This window comes from Crotalus tigris, unplaced genomic scaffold (assembly GCF_016545835.1).
Source record: "Crotalus tigris isolate CLP2741 ecotype Arizona unplaced genomic scaffold, ASM1654583v1 scf7180000018265.1456218, whole genome shotgun sequence".
NCBI lineage: Eukaryota > Metazoa > Chordata > Lepidosauria > Squamata > Viperidae > Crotalus > Crotalus tigris.
The window spans coordinates 1,381,463-1,405,955 of NW_024096912.1; the positions used below are offsets into that span (position 1 = coordinate 1,381,463).

Here is a 24,493-nt window from a genome sequence, read left to right on the forward strand (position 1 = left end):
ATGGTCGTTCGACCCCAAATGGGGTCCCGACCCACAGGTTGAGAACCACTGGAATAGAGGGACACTTGTGCTCCTAAATGATGTTAGGCAAGTCACACCTTCTCAAAATAATCTGAGTGCTGTTGACATGACAAAATTGAATAAATACCATTGCTACTTAAATATCTGGATGAGAATTAACTATATAGTAATAGTAGTAAAGTTGGAAGGGACCTTGGAGGTCATCTAGTCCAACCCCCTGCTCGGGCAGGAAACCCTACACCATTTCGGACAAATGGCTGTCCAGTCTCTTCTTAAAAACTTCCAGTGGTGGAGCATTTACTGCTTCTGGAGGCAAGCTGTTCCCCTGATTAATTGTTCTCACTGTCAGGAAGTTTCTCCTTAGTTCTAGGTTGCTTCTCTCCTTGATTAGTTTCCACCCGTTGCTTCTTGTCCTGCCTTCAGGTGCTTTGGAAAATAGCTTTATTCCCTCTTCTTTATGGCAGCCCCTGAGATATTGGAATACTGCTATCATGTCCCCCCTTGTCCTTCTCTTCGTTAAACTATACATACCCAATTCTCGCAACCGTTCCTTATATGTTTTAGCCTCCAGTCCCCTAATCATCTTTGTTGCTCTTCTCTGTACTCTTTCTAGAGTCTCAACATCTTTTTACATCGTGGTGACCAAAACTGGATGCAGTATTCCAAGTGTGGCCTTACCAAGGCATTGAATAGTGGTATTAATACTTCACGTGATCTTGATTCTATCCCTCTGTTAATGCAGCCTAGCACTGTGTTGGCCTTTTTGGCAGCTGCAGCACACTGCTGGCTCATATTTAAGTGATTTTCTACTAGGACTCCGAGGTCCCTCTCACAGTTACTACTATTGAGCATGGTGCCACCTATGCTGTACTTGTGCCTTTGGTTTTTCTTGCCTAAATGTAGAACCTTGCTTTTTTCACCATTGAATTTCATTTTGTTAGTTAGTGCCCAGTGTTCAAGTCTGTCCAGATCCTTCTGTATCTGAAGCCTGTCTTCTGGAGTGTTGGCTATTCCTGCCAGCTTGGTGTCGTCTGCAAATTTGATGAGTTCCCCATCTATCCCTTCATCCAAATCGGTGATGAAGATGTTGAAGAGTACTGGGCCCAGAACAGAGCCCTGGGGCACCCCACTACACACTTCCCTCCATATAGATGCAGTTCCATTGAGGACCACTCGCTGAGTACGGCCGGTCAGCCAGCTACGGATCCATCTGGTGGTGGTTCTGTCTACCCCACATTTTTCTATCTTGTCAAGTAGTAGGTTGGATAAACTTGGTAGCAGAGTGATTAAGTGAAGCATTGCATGCAAACTCTGCCCATAGCTTGGAATTGGTAAAATGAGGAATTAGGTTATTGGGGGCAATATGCAAATAATGCTGACATAGTAAACCACTCTGAGTGCTGTAAAGCACTATGGAGCAGTATATAAGTCTATATGTCAAAATGGCACTTCTATTGCTATTAAACAGCTTTGGAATTTTCTCCTGTTTATAGGGAGTTATTTGCAACTGACTGCAAAATAAATTGCAATTGACATTACATTAGACTGATGTATTATAAACATTGCTTGAGCAACATATAATAGTACTCAATAGTAATCAATAATTATACAATTCAGTAATAACAGACAAGTCCAAAACAACTTACTCTCTGTAGAGTTATGGCTTGGCATGTAGAAGTCCCAGAAATCCTAGAAAATGAAGGTAATAAAAACCAGTTGAAAAAGTTTTCAAGCTCAATTTAAAAGTTTCTAATTTTATGAGATTTTTGTTTGGATATCACATTTTAAGGATGTTTTTTAAAATTAGTGACTTCTTCCATTGGATATATTAGGTATTTAATACTTTTCTATGGGACATGAAACACTGCTTTATTTCTCAAAAGACAAATGTTATGCTCACTTTGTAACACCAATCATACTCAATCTGATCATACAATATAGAAATAAAATGTAATTCATTTATTATTCAAGCCTGCTGTTAGCCTTTTTATTCATATTACTTACATTTTCTCTATTTTAATATGACATTTTATTTCATTTTACTGTACTGTAAGTCACTCCAATCTAAATGACGTAGAGCAGAGACAAGCAACAGATAAATCTACAGTAACTACGCCAATCAAATACACACATTACACACATGTGGCTTTAATATCTAAAAAAAAGGGTACTATAACAAACCAAGCAAACTTGCAAAAAGTGAAAAGTTGACTTAGATAAATAAAACAAACTTAGAATTCAAATTATCCTATACAAAAAGCTACTACAAGTTTTGATTCAACGGTATGATTTGAAACAAGTTCAACAAATTTGATACTCAAACTGCTCAATCAGTTCAATATATTGAATTAAAACAGATGCCTTTGATTTGATTCAAATATTTTAGCTGCTTTTATGCATGCACATACTGTTTTTATTAAAATGAGTCATCAGACTAATTCAATTCTCTGACATATGTCAAATTCAAATCAAATAATACTAAAACTTCAAATTAAACAGTAAACTGAAATCAAGTTACAAATTGCAAAAGGCACATAAACTTATCAGGAACAGATTTTAATGTGCAGTATTACAAACACTGAAATTATTGGAATAATTTAGTGGAATAATTATTTACAATATCTTATACATTCATTTTTATGTGATACAGAAGTGACTGCTAGCTTAGCTAGATTATTAAGACAAAAGCCCAACAAATAATAGGGATTCTGAATGGGAAAAAAATTGATCAAGAATGTAAATCAGTAATTCTGCAAGCATTTTATTGAACCAGATGCTAACCTTCATGAATCCTTGGTTTAAAAGTTTTATTTGTATATTCTTCATAGTTCTTATTAAACTGCTGCTTCCTAAAATACTGCAAATTTCTAACATCTTTAGAATAGATCAGATGCAACAGGTTAGAAATCAGTCTAATTTTTTTCAATTTCATCTTCAGATATATTTTCTTAAATCCAACCTATTCAATTTTAATCATAGGGTTTTTTAAGCAACAACAAAGATAATAATTAATATATATAAATATTAAATACATATTTACTTACTGAACATATTTATTATAAGCTTACAATAAAGGAAGTATTAATACTCATGGTTTTGGTTTCTTGACTGGACTAAATGAAAGACTGACATAAATCTTGCTAGTCTGAAAGCACTTGTCTCCTCCCTTACTTTTACTTTCTAGGCTAGGGAGATGCCAACGTTCCCTGGTAGTCCAGATAGGAAACATGATGAGCTAATTCTACTTTATTGTAAATCTATATTAACATTACATTAATCTTGCAATTCGGAAAATACAAATCTCCCGTCATCTCCTTTTTACCACCTGATAAATTAGGGAGGATCCTTTCTTCCTTCCTTTCTCTGCCTGTTATGTAGTTGGGGGCTCTGTCCCCTCAACATCTCTTATCCCCCTATATCTCAAGGTCATTTGCACATACTGTTACAGGTGGCACCCATCTAAGATTCTTTCCATACCTCCATTGCTTCTGTGGTTTGAGATTTGTTTTGTCTAGGCTGCCACTTTTCCTCCTGTCTCCCAAAGTTATTCTCATGGCCTGTTATACCCATGGACTTGCACATAACAGATGACCATGTGATCATCTTTTTCCATGCAGTATCTCTGAGAAAGGCAACATATTTACAAATGACATTAGTCTCATAGGCATTTCATAATTCCACTTTTAGTAGCAAATAGTGATAGCAATAGATACTAGATTCAGTGGTCATTTACTTTATTGTCTAGTGAGTCTGTTTTTCTGTTTAAGTAAGCATTTGGATCATCTTTTAAATATAGAACATACAAAATGTCAAAGTTTAACTTAGTTCTGACCTGCAATTTGTATAGGATCAGGAAAGTTCACTTCAGAATACGTACACATCAAACTTCTCAAAATTCTGCACATTAGTCTCATGTGCCCATTAATATTTGATAAGCCTTTCATCCCAGAAAAAAAAATCATGTCTATTTCCTATACCGCGGGTCGGCAACCCGCAACTCCGGAACCGCATGTGACTCTTTGAACCTTCTCCTGAAGCTCCCAGCCTCCTCTGCCATTTGCATAGAGAGAGAGAGAGAGAGAGAGAGAGAGGCACTTGTGCTTACCTTGTCTCTCTCTCTCTCTCTCTCTCTGTGTGTGTGTGTGTGTGTGTGTGTAAAAAAGAGTGGCCTCATGCTGTTCCGACGAGCTGACAAGCTTATTGGGCGGGGCTCCTCCCTTTACTGTGTCTCTGCAGCAAGCAGGAAGGGCAGGAGAGAGCCAGCCCAATAATGTGTGTCAGCTTGTTGGAAAAGAGCCTGAAGCCAGCTTGCCAGGTGACCAGAAGATTGGAAAGAGGGAGAGAGAGGGTGAGGGAGAGAGAGAGAGGGAGAGAGAGGAGAGGGAGAGAAAGAGAGAGGGGGAGAGGGGGAGGGGAGAGACAGAGAAAAAGAGAGAGGGAGAGGAAAGAGAGAGAGGGAGAGGGAGAGGAGAGAAAGAAAGAGAAAAAGGGAGAGAAAGAGGGATAGGGAGAGAGGGAGAAAAAGAGAGAGAGGGAGAAAGGGGGAGAGAGGGGGGAGGAAAGAGAGAGGAAAGAAAAAGAGAGAAAAAGAGAGAGGGAGAAGAAAGAGAGGGAGAGAAAGAGAGGGAGAGGAAAGAAAGAGGGGGAGGAAGAGAAAAGAGAGAGACAGAGGGAGAGAGAGGAAAGAGAGAAAGAGAGAGGAAAGAGAAAGAGATAGAAAGAGAGAGGGAGAGAGGAAAGAGAGAAAGAGAGAGAGAAAGAGAGAAAGAGAGGAAGAGAGGAAAGAGAGAAAGAGAGAGAGAGGAAAGAGAGAGGGAGAGGAAAGAGAGGAAAGAGAGGAGAGAGAGAGAGAGAGAACTCATGCACAGTAGCCTCTATTTCTTTTTAATTAAACTCTTCAATCAAGGTTCCCACTCCTTGCGTGCACACGCGCGTGCACAAGTTTTGCAGCTCCCAGTGTTTTCTTTTCTCTAGGAAATGGGTCCAAGTGGCTCTTTGAGTGTTTAAGGTTGCAGACCCCTGTCCTATACAGTACTTGCAGAATCCCCTCAATTCAACATTTAGTGAAACATACTGAACAATGCATATAACAGAATAACAGAGTTGGAAGGGACCTTGGAGGTCTTCTAGTCCAACCAAGCTCAAGCAGGAGACCCTGTAGCATTTCAGACAAAAGGTTATCCAATCTCTTCTTTAAAACCTTAAGTGATAGAGCCCCTACACCTTCTGAAGGCAAGCCATTCCACTGATTAATTGTTCTAGCAGACAGGAAATTTTTCCTTAATTCTAGGATGGTTCTCTCCTTGATTTCTTCAGCAATTAAATAAAACCTGCAACTCATGACCATTTGTTTTTAAAAGGATCTTTAAAAACAAAATATTTGTTTGTTTCTTTTGGCAGAAGGAACATAGAAAACTCCAAAGAGAAAGAAAAATCAAAGGTGAGAAAATATTTTACTTGCAATGGAAACTTTTATTCACAACCAATATCTCTGCTTGTTTTGAGCAAGAAAGACCAGATACTTTAACGATCTATACAGGATGTTAATAATATATGACATTAATGATATATATTCACAAAGGTTTATTAAGGATACCTTTTAATTCCTCATTTTATTTATTCTGTCAATAAAGAGTTTGTGTGTTTATCTTCTAGGACAGAGAAACAAAGAGAGACAGAGAAACAAAAAACCAGGAGAGCTAACAAGCTTTGAAGGAAAGGATATACCGCCTACTAAAATAAATGTAATATAGGATTACTATGTCTCAGTTTAATTGTTAACTGATATACAGCATGTAATCCAGTCCAGATACATGCTTTTGAGTTAATTTAAACCTCAGCATGATTTTGATTGCAGGTTCACTCACAAAGACTCATCACAATGGAACTAGCAGAGATCATTCCTTGTAAATCTTATTCTCATTCTTGAGCTAACAAAGATAATTAAAGTGACCCATAGAAGAAGAAAAAAAGCAAGACTATAAACATAGCAGGCAATGCAAGTTACAGAGTAGCAGAAAGGCAGATAATTAAACAAGTTCATTTCCAGAACAAAAAAAAGCAAGTCCATAAAATTGTTACCAATTCAAAACTGTTCCTAAGAGGTCTCAATATCTTCAACCAAAAATTGGTAGCTAACTAGAAGCAGAGAGAAGATCCATCAGAGGTCCCTTAGATGTTTCATGACATGCCCAATAATTAGTTGGTTACTTGTTCCAAAACAAAAGCCATTTATAATTCCAAGAAAGGACTAAATACCTATAACTACTTATAGTTATAGGACTACTTGTAGACATCTATAACATATAAACTTCATGATAAAATAAAAAAGTAAAGTAGCCAATCAATCAAATTTTATTACAGTTACAGACTAGTATCATAAAATAGTAGGCATTCATATAATTAATCAAAGCATTTCATTCTACATTTTTGAAATTCAACTATCTTAAAAAAACATATGATCTGCTGATTATATTTAAAATATGATACAACACAAACACATCAACTGATAATAGTGGAGAAAGATACCAAAATTACAGAATAAGTTTTGCACATAGTAGTTTTAATATGATTTTACCATAGACCAGGGGTCCCCAATCCCCTTTTTACAGATCAATACCAGTCTGTGGCTTGTTAGGAACTGGGTTACAGGTGAACAAGCAAAACTGAAACCATCCCTTCCCGCAAACCGTAGAAAAAAATGTCTTTCAAAAAAACCGTCCCTGGTGCCAAAAAGGTGCTATAGACCAATGCATGTCTACTCAAGAGTACATAAAGTCAATTAACACCCAGGTAGGCCTTCTGAGGCATATTCTGTAAAATAATTTATGGACAATAGTTCTAAATTGTTTCAAAGCATAATTTGAAAAAAAAAGTTTCTGTAACATTCTCTTTTTAAAGCATTAAGATTTAGACCAGGCATGTCAAACCGCCAGCCCGTAGGCCAGCTGCATCATATTGAAACTGCGCCCACCCCATTGCCAGCAATGGGGAAAAAGTCACAATACATCGCACATCACGTGATGTCACGAGTTTGACATGCCTGATTTAGACAATTAAAGCTAGTCATTATATCATAATATACAAACTTTGATTTGTACTATAAGCCTATTTAGAACCGAAGGAACAAATTGGAATTATAGGTGAACAAACTGATAGCTAATGTACTTTAACTGGAGATATCTCTTTTAGCTTTGTATGTATGCAAAGCGTCATTCAAATTTTGGCCTATTGAATTTACTTTTTAAAAATGTCTTTAGATACTGTTTTTATGCATTGGAAGAACTAGATGTCTCTCTTGGTGCCTGGCAGTTCAATACAGCAACTGTTTATAAATCTGTAACCCCCATCCATCCATGTCACCCAATAGATTCTCCTTACCAAGACATATTGAGATTTAAGAGGTTTGTAATTTAGTTTTCAACAACTTGTTCTATATATATTTAATAGTAAAAAAGCTGAATCTCTTTTGGCTTTTGCCAATTAAAATCAAATTTAGAAGACTGTTCAACATTCTAACAACAAGCAATTCTATTGGTTGCATGCATTTTGGATTACTTAATCAAGGTCCTATATTCTAACTGTTCTATAATCCTCCACGTAAGAAATGAAGTTCTATGGAGAATTATGGAAATTTCTAATTAATTTCTAATACAATTTCTAATTGTATTAATTTCAATTTTCTTTTTTGTTATTGAAATAAACTTGTATTTTGAATAGTAAAAAAAAATGAAACAGTAGTTGTCCATATAATAGTATTCAACCAAAACAAACTGCAGCACCTAATCAATTGTAGATGATCTGGGAAATGTTGAATAATACTGAATTAAGTAATATTTGAATGGCAGATTACCAAGAGGTCCCAGACTATTTGCTGGACTGGGTAATTAAAACAAACAAAATAAATTTACAAGGTGTCTCATGATTTCTAACTATATCTTATATATGTTATCATCAGGAATCAATTTTAGCTTTATGATACCTTTATAACTATTTCGAAGTATTATTTTTATAATTTATAATGGTATGAGAAAATGGATGGATGGATAGATGGATGGGGGGAGAGAGAGAGAGAGAGAGAGAGAGACTTTCAAAAGGATCTTCGTGAGCCTATTAAAGACTCAGCTGCTTTAATTATTTAAAGGAGGTGCTTGTTCACTCTCCTGTCTAGGGCAAAACACGACTGTTGGATGTTTTGCACAGCTTTTTCCATAAAGAAAAATAACTCTTTTATTTGCAGAAAACCAATCCTTTCTGTTCAGATTGTATAAACCTTGCAACTTTTATCAGTCTTAATATAGTTTTCATTTAATGTTCTTGTTATGTATTGAGGTTAATTACTTGGAAACTGTTGGAAACGGTCTAACGGCTGCACCTATTAAGCTCCAAACTGACTGTCTACGTGTTAATTAGCTTGTCTTTAAGCGGGAAATACTACTTTAATTCTATTGGCTGCCACCTAGTGGTGAGCTGTATAAATAGTGGTTAAGCAGCAGATAGGGCTGCTTCTGTTGTTAACTGAATAAAGAGTTGTTGTTTGCACCATTCATCTCGTCAATGCCTCACCGATCCTGAAACATAACAGCTCTATCAGAAAGAAAAGAAACATATAAAACATTCATATTAGAAAATAGGATAAAAGTCAGTATAGTTCAAAAGCACATCATGGATGGGGTGTTCTGTGCCTGAGATAAGCTACAAGATACAGAGCAGAAGACTCACTCTACTTTGTTCAATCCACCTGTGAGGTGAAAATCTTCAGCATATTTTACTGATAACACATATAGAGGATCTACAGCAGTGGTGGCAAACCTATGGCACGCGTGCCAGAGGTGGCACTTGGAGCCCTCTCTGTGGGCACGTGTGCCGTCGTCCCAGCCCTGCTTCCCCCCACAGCCCCCTCACCAGCAGCCCCCCTCCTGGAGGAGAGTTGCCCCCGAGCACGGCCTGCACGGAGCAGCGCAGCCAAGGACATAGCCGGGCAGCAGGGACAAGACTCCACCCTCGCACCCCATAGCGTGCAGATGATGCTACGGGGTGTGGGCGAAGGGCATGGCTGCCATGGCGCTGCAGGGCTGTCTGGGTGATCTGTTGCGGCGGGCCATGGATGCAGTGCATAACCCTGTGGGTGGGCAGGGCAGGGGGCGGACGGAAGCAGAGCAGGCAGGACGGGAGGCGGAGCGGAGGTGGGGGGCGGTTTGTGGGCACTCAGTCTCTAAAAGGTTCACCATCACTGATCTACAGTGTACCTGAAGAAGATAGTCCCATAAATAACAGAACCAAAAGACATAGGATTTCCTAGAAAATAACCAGCAATTGAATCCAGAAACAAACTGACAACTAAAGAGCAACCACTATGTAAGTATTACCTGATAAAGCTACCTCATACAAAAGCAGGTGAAAGATATATTCTTAACCAAGTGAAGCTTCTGAATAATCCTAAAAAGCAGCCTCAAGTAGAATGTAAACCCAAGGTGAGATGATGAAAGTAGTAATGACATTTTCCAGAATCACAACCAGTATATCAGACAAAGTTGGGCAAAAATTCTGCAGGCCAGGTCTTTTACTTGCTATTTTTGGGAAGCTATCAATCTAGAATAGCAATCTAGAATTGCAAACTAGTCCTTTAGGTGGAGTGTTCCATTTTATTTGGAACTGGAATAAAATTTGGGAGCAAAAGTCATAATATTGCTTTATTTTAAATACAAGTAAACATGGGACATAATTATCACATAGTTAAATGCATTCAAGTCACAACTGAGTATTGAAAGCACATTGTAAGATTTTGGGACATGCAATGTCTCTAAGCTAATTGTATCTTTTAGGATTCTTGTTGACTGTATAAAATAGATTAAGGAATATATTATTAGTACTGTAGTATCATTTGCCCTCAGTGTTGATAAAAAATTGGGAAAGAAAACAAAGTACATAGTATTTCACAATACTTTTAGTTGTGTTTACTCACATGTAAGCAACTTGAGTTGGAAATATTGTGAATACTGAAAAATATTTTCAGACTGAAACAGTTGAAAGACTACTGTAAAACAAATATTCTATACATATTTTGCAGTTTCCTCCTGAATGATCACTTTTTGTCTAATTCAGTTTGTTAGTCATAGCTTATATACAAAGTAGATTGTATATAATTCTAATTGGGTATTCTAAAAAAATACCCAAGCTGCTATATATATTGCCCCGTCTTTAAATTTCACACTCACATCACTTATCTAGTTTGGGCAATTATAAAATACATCAGCATAGATGTGTTCGTTGCATTAAGCTATCTAGAAGCAGGATGTTAGGAGTTAGTTTTAATGACACGTGACAAAACTGGTTATCTTTGTAAATAAAGATTCCAGGTCACTTCCATAGAAAAGAATGGATTGACAGAGAAGCATATCCACAGAAATTACTTATAAAACATGTTTTATTTAAAAAATTGGCTTGGTATAAACATTTCCAGTAATAACTGTTACTGAGAAAAAAGCAACAAAACTGCCAACACAGGATATCATTCTCCTATCATAAATTACATCTCCTAAGTGCTCATTTAATTACTTCTAACTTGGAAAACATTTCACAAAATATTTTTAGGGGATGAATATTAACTGAAGAAATAAAATTTCAGCATTATATCAGTAAATTCAGTAAATTTTCAGTATTGCATTGTGCTGTACAAGGAAGATCAACTTGTGACTGAGAAAAGTTCCACATTCTTAAGGCATAAGCCATTTGACACTCAAACAGATTTCCAAATTTTGAAGGCATCCATTAGCTTACATCTTTAAAAGGATTTTCCCCAGTTACAGTATGTCTTAATTGTATTTATTCATCATGACTGAATATTGAGTATCTATATGCCTCTCTTCCTCTCTATAAGCAGGATAAAAGAGGAGTGCACTGTTAAGTTCAACATCAGAGGCCCTGGTTCCTGTTCCGTGAAGACTAGATAATGTAGAACAAGAAGCAAGTTTTCCTCAGTAATAGCTGCAAAATTTTTGAAATGCCTTCTCTAAGGTACTCCTCCAGAGTCCTCTTCTCTATTAAATTGATCATTCCCATGAGGTCAAGCAGGAGAGACATGCTGCAGACCCTGTCTGAAAAGAGTTTCATCTGAGGGGAATCTAGGAGTGAAACTTTTCTGCCCGGTACCCATCCTCTGAAACATCATCCCTCCTGAGGTGAGATTTGCTCTAACCCTTAGGCCTTACAGAAAGCCCTCAAAACATGTTTTTTTCCCAGTAAGCTTGGGGATCCCCTGCTAATTGCAACCTAGTGTGTTGGTTGTATTTGTAACATTTTTATTCTCATAGTCTTGTTTATTTATTCTTATTGCTATTATCCTGGTGGCACAGTGGTTAAAGTGCAGTACTGCAGACAAAATCTGCCCATAGCCTGGAGTTTGATCTTGTGGATCCATATTATTGGAGGCAATATACAAATAATACTCTACATTGTAACAACTCAGAGAGTGTTGTAAAGCACTAGGGGTGGTCTATAAATAGCCTAAATCAGTGGTGGCGAACCTATGTCACGGGTGCCAGAGGCAGCACTCAGAGCCCTCTCTGTGGGCACGTGTGCCATCGCCCTAGTCCGAGGCCTTCAACCTGGTTTTATAAAACCTTTTCACTTTAGGCCTCCGCCAGCGTATACAAAAAAAAAAGGTTCAATCAGTCAGTCAATTTTAACTTCTTGCGGGGAAAAAAAAGATCTTGCAAAGTTGGAATTGATTGATTGAACTTTTTGGTCCCACCCAGTCTGCCATTACCACCACAGCCACGCCCACCCAATGAGCCAAACCCACCTAATGGGCCACATCCACCTGGCACCCAATGATGCATAAGTGAGTTTTGGGTTACATTTTGGGCACTCGGTCTCTAAAATGTTTGCCATCACTGGTCTAAATGCTATTGCTGTTGCTGTTTTAATGTTTTTTAAAATATATAATAATTCCTGATTTTATTATATGGTGCCAGAGTAATTTTATGGAAGATGGGTGACCATATAAATTTGTCAAATATACTGTATAAAATACTATTATTAAATATTTACCATTTTTTTAACTTTTAAATTCTATTCTGGTTTTTACACTGAGCTTTGTTTTAGAATTCCTCTCCCCCCCCCTTGCTTTCTTTGACTGTTTTAAGATTATCTTTGGTTGCTATTAATTTGATTAATAATAGCAATAACACTTAGACTATATACTGCTTCATAGTGCTTTACCGCCCTCTCTAAGCGGTTTCAAGAGTCAGCATATTGCCCCCAACAATCTGGACCCCCATTTTATTGAGCTAAGTGGAAGGCTAAGTCAACCTTGAGCCAGTCAGGATCAAACTCGTGGTAGTGAGTTGAATTAGCCTAAAATACTGCATTCTAACCACTGCACCACCATGTCACAATAGAATAATTGTTGAGGAATACAGGTAGTCTTTGATTTACAACAGATCATTTAGTGACTCTTCGAAGTTGCAACAGCATTGAAAAAAGTTACTTATGACCATTTTTCACACTTATGACCATTGCAGCATCCCCATAGTCACGTGATTTACATTTGGATGCTTGACAATTGACTCACATTTATGAAGGTTGCAGTGTCCCAAAGTCATGTGATTCCATGTTGTGATCTTCTGACAAGCAAAGTCAATGGGAAAAAAACCAGATTCACTTAACAACCATATTACTAATTTAAGAACTGAAGTGATTCACTTATCAAATGTGACAAGAAGATATAAAGTGGGGCAAAACTCATTTCACAAATTTCTCAGTTAGCAACATAAACTTTGGCTCAATTGTGATCATAAGTTGAGGACTATCCGTATAGCATAAAGATTGTGGCATTCCACTTAATATGACCCTGCAGTCTGATAAGAACTGAAGAACCACTCTTACAATTTTCAAGCCAGCCAAGTATTCACTTACTTACTTGTCATGCCACCCATCCCACAGTTAGCCAGCTTCCAACCAGACTATCAGTGTGCCTTATCAAATGATTTGCTAAAATAAAAACATGGTATATTCACAGAATTCCCAGAATCAGTTAAGGGAATTATCCAATCAAGAAACAAGACAAAGTTACTCTGGCAAGATTTATTTTTGAGAAATCTGTGCTGACTTACAGCAATTACCTTTTGTTTTCAAGATGCTTAAGCAGCAATCTCTTTATGATTTAGTATGCCCAGGGCTTTTTTTGTCATAGAATGCCCAGAATGGAGTTCCGACACCTTTTTTGGATGGAACCTTGTAGGGTAGGCAAGGCGGGTTATATGACATGTGTGAGTTCCGGCACCTTTTTTTTTTTTTTTTTTTAGAAAAAAAGCACTGACTATGTCTTAACGTTAATGCATGAAAGTTAGCAGACCATTAGCTAGTTCTTCAGTACACTATTAACCTATTAAAATTAATTCAATTAAATATATATTTCCTGATTTTGTTTCTGATAGTCTCAGGATTCAGTCCTTGTCCTTTGGGGATTCAGTCCTTGTCCTTTGGTAATATAGAAATGAAATAAATACATTTCCTGATAGTGCACATCTTTTATTTTTGAAGAATCGAAAAAGTAGCTAGCAGTTTACCTTCTTTTCCAGTTATTTTGTCTTATCCATATTTTCCATTTTTCTTTTATTTTGACTATAGCTAAAGGACACTTTTTGTTTTACTTTGTTCATTCTGTGCTTTCTCATTCTTAACTAAGGTACTGAATGCACGTGTACTTTTTGCTAGTGAGCTGGCCATCTTTCTGCCTCCTAATTTGTCCGGTTTTTTTTTTTTTCAGTTTTTCACAAAAGTTTCATGTAGCTATTTTCTCCTCTGTGGTCAACTGTTTTTGCAAACAAAGACAATATAGACTCCACACAGATGCAAAAGAAAATCACAGTCTTGTCTATGGATGGTGGTATTCCATTTGCAGAGGGTTGTTCTAGCTAAAGTTTGCAGTTCACATGGAAGAATTGATACAGATTTTATGTTAAGCAGATACATTTGCACTGGGTATACTTAAAGGCATTTGGTACCAGTTTCTAAACTGTAAAAAAACAAAATAAAGCAAAACAAAACCCCAGACTTTCTTTTTAAAAATGAAAATCCGCATAACTGTTTAGCTTATATGTAATATTAACTTTAATCTGTTCCAGTGCCAGTAAATGGATTCCAGAAGTGCCTATGCACATAACATGCCTGAAAGAATTATTAGAGTTGTGCAAAACTTTCTGGAAGATCCCTTCCTTGTGGCATTCCTGTGGGTGAAGTTCCTCTCTGAAGCTGCTCCTTGAAGCCCCAAAGTACTCATAATACAACCCACGTTGAGGAGCTTCCAAATTTATCTGTTATGAGACCAATGGTGAAGCTAGCTGATCCTCTAAATGGTTTGCACACTTCTACTCATTAGTATCATAAGTATGCTTAAAGTTATATTCTGGATTTCCTTCAAAGAACTTAAACTTTATGGCTTCATGTCCCATTTGTATCTTCATCAAAAGCTACACAGGCAAATGTATTTACTTATTTGATTCAAATAAGATAAAGAAAAACACATTGAAATAAAAATATAAGTATACATAAGCAACACCAAAATATATACAATATATAGTATGCCAAAGGTATCCAGTAAATAATGCCATCTACTCTGCCTCAAGGTCTGACAGAAGTATTCTATTATCTATCTATCTATCTATCTATCTATCTATCTATCTATCTATCCTATGATATATCATATCCTATAAAACCAGAGAGGCTAAAATGTTATACACATGATAGAAGCCTTGGCAGCCGACAATTGCTAGATAAAATACCCAGGCTTTTCAGAAAGTCATTGGAAAAAGAGCCATGTGGATATCAGGGGGAACCTGATCAAAGTAAGACATATCTGCTGATCCAAGGTCACTGGTGAGCCACACTGAGATGGAAAGCTGGATCTCTCCAGGATAATTAGCTGAAGTTATGCTTACATAACACTTCTGTTTTATAATAACCTTTCATGTCTTTCTGCACTCCATACAGCTACATGAATATGTATGTTTAATAAAACTATTTTCTGCCAAAAGATTATCTATTTCAGACAGTAGAAAATCATGTTTCCTTCCTTTCCTTCTGTCAAGATATTCATGAACTAGAACAGAATAACAGAATTGGAAGGGATCATGGAGCTCCTAGTCCAACCCATTGCTCAAGTGGGAAACCCTATACCATTTTAGACAATTGGTTATTCAATCTCTTCTTAAAAACCTCCAATGTTGGAGTACCCACAACGTCTGGAGGTAATTCCACTGATAAATGTTAGAAGATGTCTCCGGTGTATGCAACAAACTATTGCAGCTCTGGGGGGGAAGCCACATAATAACCTCTATAATCATTTATAGATATAGTTTTGAAGAATAGCAATGTCTAATTTTGTCTTGATTCTTCTCAGTGGATCCAATGGAAGTTATATTGTGTCACCAAAAAATAAACTATCAGCTTTTGCTGCAGATGTTTTTATCTAAGGAGAATTTTCTTCTGACAAATATATGCAGGACTGAAATAACCAGACATCCAACTTCTACTCTATCATCATTGGATTGTTCCAGAAAAAGGGCATCTTAGATATTAGGATTGATATCTATGAAAATGGCTATTGTCTACTTTTGACAAGGTCTGGTTAATTTAATAATATTTGTTCTGTTATTTTATACAATTTATATGACCACTGAAGAGTTCCAGTTTGAGAATCCAGATTGCTGACTTCAGGAAAATTTGAGATATAACCCTGCCTTTGTAAGTGTTTGCTCTTCTAACTGCACTATTTCTATATGAACAAAGATTTGGTAATTTGAGAAAAACATATTTACAGTTTAGCTCTTAAGATCTTCCCATTATTTGCACATCAATACTTTTCATTTATGAGACTAGAGATATCAGGTTCATAATATTTTACTGACAGATCAACAAGTTAGGTTCAGCATATGAACAATATGGACTCATAGTGGACATTACATAAAGGAATGCCACAATTCAGAATGATATATGCCCGAAGATTATTGTCTTCATGATACCATCAGTTGAAAATACAAGTATTAATTGATTGTGTTTCAAAGAATATAGTAAATGTAGTACTATTCCTAACTTACAGATGTGGTTATCAATATTTTGACAGATATTAGACATATTCAGTTTTAATTGATCAAGATTATTATGTAATAATAAAATGATATTTAAGAAAAGTTGGACTGACTATAAGGACAGAACAATCTAACAATACAAAAAGTTTTACATAGAATACAAACACATCTTTAATATCAGGCAAGGAATAGTTTGGAATGATACAATATCTTATAATGCAGTTGGAACAATCCAGATGTTTGATGGCATTAAATAATACTGTGCTGCAATGCAGATTATATATCTTGGTGGCTTGCTAAAACATGCAGATTTTTATCAGTTTAGAAAGAAAATGCAGTTAGGCATGTGGATTCTGGATTCAAGTCTCATGTTTGTTTAATTGCTGTGAGAATTGTAAAACCAATAACTATGTAAGTTTGTTTCTAAATTATACTTTTATTTATGGATTTTGAAAAATTATCAGAAATTGTGCACCTAGAATAATTTTCTATTACAAAATTCTAATTTATTTTGTTTTTTCTTCTAATGTGTTCTATAATTTGTTTTTTCTTCTAATGGAATGTTGACAAATTTCAGTGACCTTAAAAAAAAATCCCAACAGCCAGGTTAAAGAGATTTTTGAGGGTGGTAAAGCATTCAAAAACTGTTTTCTCCCTCTTTCCTGCAATGGGGAAGAAGATACTTATGTTCAGAACAAGTACCTGAAATGGCTGCTTTCATTCTTTCAACCCCATTTCCCTTATCAGTCTCTTGATTCAAAATGTGTTCTGAAAACAGTCCAAAGAAAATAATCCATGCAAAATATAATTGCTAAACTCCTTTCATGCTTTCTTTCTTTGTCTAACTGCAGAGAGTAAATCTCAATGCCTAAAAAAAATTCTGCTGCAAACATAAGGTTTACAAGTTTTATGTAAACTCTATTTATATCAGCATACATATAACAATTATGCTTTTATGTCTCCAATAGATAAATCTTCTTCAAGCAAATCATATTTATATGAAAGGGGGCATCCTTGATTTTAATGTAATAACCCTTTAATGTAAGATCAAACAGAGAAAAACTTTTTTGCCCACATATTCATATTCTCAACAAATCTAAGATAATTTGCACATTTTTTAAGATGAGTTGGGAAAAAATAGCCTTTTTCGGAGATGTGATATAATTAGCCCCTTTTTGCAAACTATCTAGTTAGATAACACTGAACAAACTTTTAAGATTAAACAAGGGGGAAGAAAATATCTATGATAAACAACTGCAAACATGCACATTAAGGACTTCTGTACCTCTGGATGTTACTAGTTTTTCATTCATATCTGGAATAGAGGTATATTCTGAAATTTGATATTCTTTGCAAAATTTGCAAAGTTGAACGTCTTTTAGTTGAAAGGTATTTCCAGCCATTTTAACATTGTGTAATTTGGTTTTTTTTTAAATACAAAATTAGAAAAAAGGTTCAGTACATTTCTATATTGTTTCTTGTCCACAGCTAAGGAATAGAAGTCTTTACATTTAAATGAGGGGAAATGCAGTTAAATTGCTTAACTTCAGGTTGTTTTTTTAAGTTAAGGTGTTAAATTATGATACATGTTGTAATCTTGGCATGCACAGATTTGTTACTCTAAATTTTATGTACTCAGGAGATTTTGCAGTTATTTCTGTACTTCCCGTCACATAACATTTTATGTAATTTTTAAAATAAAACTGGTAAGATTTTCAAACCAGCCAATCATGCAACTTAGAATTATTATTAATTGATTACCTGGCAACTATTTAGGCAAGACCTTCCCCACATCTGTCAAAATTGTTTAGAACATATAATCTATTTTATTCCATGCATAAAATAAAATGCAGCAAGATCTTCAGAAGGACTTATCGTAGTATCCAAACTCAGAATAATTTCATCAAGTTTATCTGTTTCAGAACAAAGGAATGACACATTGTGATTAGCCAAGAGTTGCTAGTAAATATGGTAAAAAAAAAAAAACGAAACGAAAAGCTGTCAATAATATATGCCTCCTGTGTAACAAAGGGTAAAGTTGAATACAAGCACAGATGAGAATGGGCAGGGGGGGAAAGCTGGGAGGAAGGATACCCCCTCTTCATTTCGCTTGAAAAATAAAGGACGGAGAAATGAGTCTTGCTGGCAGACAGATAACTTGCAGGCCTTGACCCTTCGACTCACCAGGAATTCAAACACAAAGCTCTTTTCATAGTGACTGTCTTATACATTCTCAGATAAGGCAGCACATAAGGGCAAGCAAAAGAATTTACAAAACAGAGGCTACTGCAGACACTGTTACAATAGATGGTTGTTTCTTTTCTCACTGTCCCTGTTGACGCACACCTGGGAGTGTTTATATGCAGATATGCCACCTCCTTCTTTGGATCAGTTTAAATAACAATGTGGTCTTTCATTCAGGAATCATTAACCCTCCCAATGATGTGCATGGAAGGCAATAGACAAGCATGATAGAGAGGAAGGAGTCTGGAATCAACTCTCTGATCAAGATTATTCTCTCATCCCAATAAAAAATTAAATAAATATCAACATGCACATAAAGAAAACTGGGCACATGTATACCCATATTTCAAATCTGGACTCACCATCAGAAAGAAAGCAACAGTTGCCTGAAGTTTGTGGTAATTTTTGTCTTGCTCCACTGCACTTTTTTCCCCCAAGGCTGTCCGGAGCTTACAGCTCAGAGATGCCACATAGAGGCCCTTTATGTGATATGGCTTATTTGCCTGTCAGCCTGAAACAAGTTTCTGCACTGAGCAATAGTCCATTTTGCTGAACTCTGAGTAGCATATCCACAAAACTCCTGTAATTGTCTAGAGCAGGCAGCTGGCTCTTGGCAACTCACCGCACCCTGGATTCACTTTTCCGTTGCACTGAGGAAAGCTTTAAGCTGTTCGCCTCCTCCTAGTTTAAAAGTTTAGTTAGTAGTGGGTGGAGAGAGGATTCAGTTCAAAAAGGAAACTGCGCATAATCAGAACTTGGAGAGCTTCCTCTGTTCCTCTCTCCTCCCCCCTCCCCCTTCCCAACCAAGCTAAGCAGCCACTGCTCCTTCATAGAATTTAGGAATGTAAAGGGAGGACTCGAAAGAGGCCCAGTCAGACAAACCTTTCTCAATCAATTAGTTTGCAACCATTACTTGTGACCTAAGGTCGTGCAGCATAAGTGTGTGGGGTGTGCCTTGAGCACCAAAGCTGCTTATTAAAACTTACATAACCCAAAGTGTGCTAAAAAGAGAAAGAAAAGAAAATCAAACACAATTTGGAAATGGGGGAATGAAGGAGAGAAACATTTGCTAATATTAGACAAATACAGGAAATTATTAGATAGTTTTAGGAGAAACTAAGTGAACATAGACCTTAGGGATCCAAATGCATCTATGGATTATATTTTTATTTTAAAATGTCCATTTTATTTTAGGGGACATTGATAAATGTTTATAGTGTAATAGCTAATACTGTTAAATGAAACTATGTTAAGAAACAGCTGGATATTTGTTTTGAATTTGAGTTTATTACTTGTCAGATCAATTTTATTCTGTTTGTAAAAAGACTATTTTCAACTATGGTTTTCTCCATTATGCAATTCCTTAAACATTTCAGCTTAAAAGCAATTAGATCCACCATAGAAACAGAATACTTTTAGGCTAAAAATACATGTTTTTCATTCCATTACCCTGCCATACTGATTAAGGAACAAATACAGCACTTAAGAACTCTAATGTAGTTTGTGATCTTAATATAGTTTAGATGCAATGATTCCTACTCTTTAATAACACCCATGTGGTCTGAAAAGATGATTTCAAAATGAATTTCAACTTAATATGTTGTCAGAAAAGGAGGGAAATGTAGCAGTGAAAAAGTCAAAAACATGGCCTGATTTCCAAAGAAGATATTATTGTATCATGGGAATCATATGTCTATATCTCAGTCCAAGGATAAACTTCAGTTCAACAGGCCAAAATTAAAGAGGTTCTCTAAGAATATTAAGGGAGGAGTAGATGCCAAAATAGAACTCATATTCAACAAATTTCTGCGTATCATTGTTTAACAACTTAAAATATTTTTGTTGAATGACGCTATGCGGAGCAACGTATACCAACTTCATTCAGCTTGGCATAGGATCAGGTTTCAAAGTGTGCTATTAACTCTTATTTTTATATGAACTGAAAATTGCAAAAAAACCCATTCATTTTTATACATCTCCTAAAATTTGCCTTTTTCATACAATTTCTATAACATATTTTCTAAAATGGGGGTTCCCAACTGGAGGTGCTCTCATCCCCTCGAGGTGCGAGATGATATTCCAGGGGGTGCGAAAACTTGGGTTTTCAAAATTATAGTGTCTATGCATAATTTGTTGCTGTTATTTCAAACTTTTATAAGGGGTGCGAGAATATATCAGAAGCGTTCTAGGGGTGTAGGGTATATTAAAGGTTGAGAGCCGCCGTTCTAAAACAGATAACCATAAAAGATACCACTATCCTTAATAGAACAGAGAACAGGCTGGAAGGGCCTCTAGTCCTACTAAAGCAGGAGATTGTGTACTATTCTGGATAAATAGCTGCCTAGTCTCTTCTTGAAAACCTTCAGTGATGGAGCACCCACAACTTCAGGAGGTAAGTCATTCCACTCATTAATTGTTGTCACTGTCAGGAAATTTCTCCTTAGTTGGATTTCTTTTCAATGATCTTCCACCCATTACTTCTTATCCTGCCCTCAGAATTTTGAAGAATATATTGTCTCCTTCTTCTCTGTGACAGACTACTATCATATCATACCAGTCCTTCCCTTCACTAGGCTAAACATACCTAGTTCCATCAATCATTTGTGATATGGTTTAGCCTCCAGACCCCTTATCACTTTTGTTACTCTGCATTCTTTCTAGAGTCTTAACTTTTTTTTTTTTTTTGGTGCCATAGTGACCAGAATTGGATGTGGTATTCCAAGTGTGGTCTCACCATAAAGTGATACTATTATTTCACATGATCTTGAAAGTATCCCTCTGCTAATGCAATTTAGAACTGCATTAGGTTCTTTGGTAGCTGCTGCAAATTGGTGGCTCATATTAAAATGATGGACTAGTAGCATACCTAGAACCCTCTCACAATTGCTATTGTTGAGCCAGGTTTCACCTATACTATATATGTGCTTTTAGTTTTTGTTGTGTGTGTGTGTGTGTGTGTGTGTGTGTGTGTGTGTGTACATATATACATATGTATATTCTAGAAAAACATGTTGGTAGCATATTTAATGCACCTGGAAGTATAAATTAAATGTTTACTTAAAATGTAGATTTGAATAGATTTTTCAACATCTATAACTGTAGATTTACAAGGAAGAAGGTTATAGTTCTGCATGGAAAAAAGAGTAAGGATGTAAGTCTAACCAAGTTGGTCATGAAATAAGCCCAACCAAGCACAATGGGATTGATTGCAAATTAAACATTTATTTGATTGTACTATCTCATCAAAGTCTGCAGCATTCAAGAGCCTATTTTCAAATTTTTCCTCACATTTGGCAGAAAACAAAGTTAAATGATAGAATACAGTTTTTCAAAACAAGATGATTTATAAGGACAATATGTTGTATAAGGACAAAAAGCAAGTAAAATAAAATATTATTAAACCTGATTTATGTTGCCATCCTAGTTATATTGGAATTGCTATTTGATTAGAATTACCTTCCCAAGGAACTGTAGTTATTGTAGGGTGACGGGCGGGGGGGGGAAATAGGGGGGGGAAGCAGAGAGAACAAGCTAAACTGTTGGGAAAATCTGGGAGTCCACAAGCCACATTACACAATAATCTGCCTTTTGAATATGGAATTTTGCCATTTGAATTAATAAGTTTTATCTCCAAGATAAAATGAAAGAAAATTTATCATAGCACTCAACATAATAGAAGCTGTTTTTTATTTGATATAGCAAATTTCATGATCTAACTGACATAGTTGAGGCTTGGACAAATAATTGCAACTAGTGATTTTAAAAAATTCATAGGCTTTAATATTTTTTCATATTAAGAAAGATCTACTGCTGTTACAACCGTGAGGAAAAGCCCATTTTGTGCTTCAAAGAAATGTCAGTAATGCCCAACTTTTTAATCATATATACCGAGACCGAGTGCCCAAACTGCAACCCAAAACCCACTTAGGCATCGTCGGGTGCTAAGTGGGTGTGGCCATTGGGTGGACGTGACCCATTGGGTGGGCTGGCTGCGGTGGTAATTGCAAACTGGGTGGGACTAAAAAGTTCAATCAATCAATTCCAACTTTGCAAGCTCTTTTTTTTCTCCCATAAGAAGTTGAAATTGACCCATGCCATAGGTTCACCACCACTGATATATAACAAAAAAATCCCAGATTGTAATAAATAAATAATATTTACATGCATTGAATATTTCACTTCATGACATAATAATATCACAAAGAGATTTGTAACAAGAATATACATACATTTGAATGTATCATTATAACAGAAGTTCAAAAAAATAGCTCAGAGCCTGCAACTATAACAGTGTTTTGAAATTAGAAAGCAACAAAATAAAGTTTATTTATTCAATCTCACTGAAGTAAACTGATCGCCTCAAACAGAATTCCCAGCCAGCAAGACATCTAATTTCAAAAGGAATGGGATATTTCTATTCCTCATACTATCTATATAATTACCATACAGGCATTAATCTAATATCACAAAAAACCCTCTCCCTTTTTACTACCCTTTAATCCCTTAATCTGGGGTAGTGTTTGGGCAACTGGATGGAGCTGAGCATTTACTGGCCAGATAGCCTTCCTGACGCCATGACGAGTTTACAGCAGATATTTTTTCTTTGTGCCCTAGGAGAAAAACTTCTGCCACTACCTAAGATTGAACTCTCAGCTTTCCAAGTGGGAGGTGAGCATCTTCACCTTTAGGCCACCAAGCCACGCAATTAATCTGATATTATATTTATTGTTTTATTGTTTTATATTATTATATAATTATTGTTATCTTTTGTCATGTATTTTACAACATGATAAAAGATATTAACATGATGCAACCCAGAGTTACATGATAATGAGATGGATGACATATGAATTTAATAATTACATGAAAATTAAATAACTAACTACATAGAGAATGTTACAGATTTTCTAAAGGACATATTGCCCATGAAAGAATGGAAGAAAAATATCATAGAAAACCAGAGGTCTTGCTTGACTCCTGTTTGCTTTAAATTAATTACCTAAAGCTCCAATACTCCTAGGCAGTAAAATAACAGAATAACAGAAGGTCTTCTAGTCTAACCCAGTGCTCAAGCAGAAGACCCTATAACATTTCAGACAAATGGTTGTCCAATCTCTTCTTAAAAACCTCCAGTGATGGAGCTCCTACAATCTGAAAGCAAGCCATTCTGTTGATGAATTGTTCTAATTTATTTCTATGTCTGTTCTCTCCTTTATTAGTTTCCATCCATTGCCTTTTTTTCTGCCTTCAGAGGCTTTGGAGAATAGGTTGGCTCCTTGTGGCAGCCCGTCAAATCTCTTAGTATGTAAGCATAACTATTACGGGATGTAATTTCTGAGATTTTTCAATGAAAACCATCACTTTGAGAGCTTTATGTCATGATCTGAAAATCCTTAACACTGATTACACTTTGAACATACTTAAATGCAGCTTTTTCTTTATTAGTGCTATAAATATTAAGAGAATGATCCTTAAAAAAAGAAACCTATAAATCAGGAGTCTTCAAACTTGGCCTTTTTATGACTTGTGGACTTCAACTCCCAGAATTCCTCAGCCAAGTTTGAAGACCCCTGCTATAAATGAATGCATATCTTAATATTAATCATAATCGTGTTGTTATTCATTGTTATCTTCATTATACTACGTGGTTCAGCTTGAGTTAGTTCACATATCTTAGTATTCCCGGTGTTATTTGTTTTGCTTTTCTCTTATAACAAATTTGAAAAATTGTGATCTAGGAGACTTAACAGGTACCAATATGCACAAAATGGAAATAAGCATGCTATCATATGCAGTAGCTGCAATAAAGGATTTTTTCCCTGAAGGCCATATAAATGATCAAATAAAATTTTACATTGTAATAAATTCAGTCCATATTGGTGTGTTTCCATTCCAATTAATTTTGTTTTTAGCTGTTTTTATGTTTTTCCTACTTTTGTATCCCACCCTAACTCCACTGGAATTGGGCAACCAATATATTTTAATACATAAATATTCTTATTTTAAAATTTTGTAAAATCAAAATATAAATTCCATGCATACATAAATCAATATTTTGGATGGTTGTTAAATTATAGTTCATCAATAGTTTCTAGTTCCAGTTGTGTCAGATTTACTTTTAAGTTACAAAGTTATTT

The 24,493-nt window shown here is 35.9% G+C and overlaps 1 long non-coding RNA gene across 3 annotated transcripts in view; it reads right to left on the reverse strand.

Annotated features, from left to right (window-relative positions):
- LOC120310684 overlaps positions 1-19,078 on the reverse strand; it is a 234,548-nt gene extending 215,470 nt beyond the window's left edge. For all 3 annotated transcript variants that reach the window (XR_005557434.1, XR_005557435.1, XR_005557433.1), the window contains exons 1-2: positions 18,719-19,078; positions 1,668-1,710 (exon numbers count right to left, since the gene is read on the reverse strand). This is a non-coding gene — a long non-coding RNA (uncharacterized LOC120310684). The remainder of the gene's footprint in view (positions 1-1,667; positions 1,711-18,718) is intronic.
- Between the last annotated feature and the right edge of the window lie 5,415 nt (positions 19,079-24,493).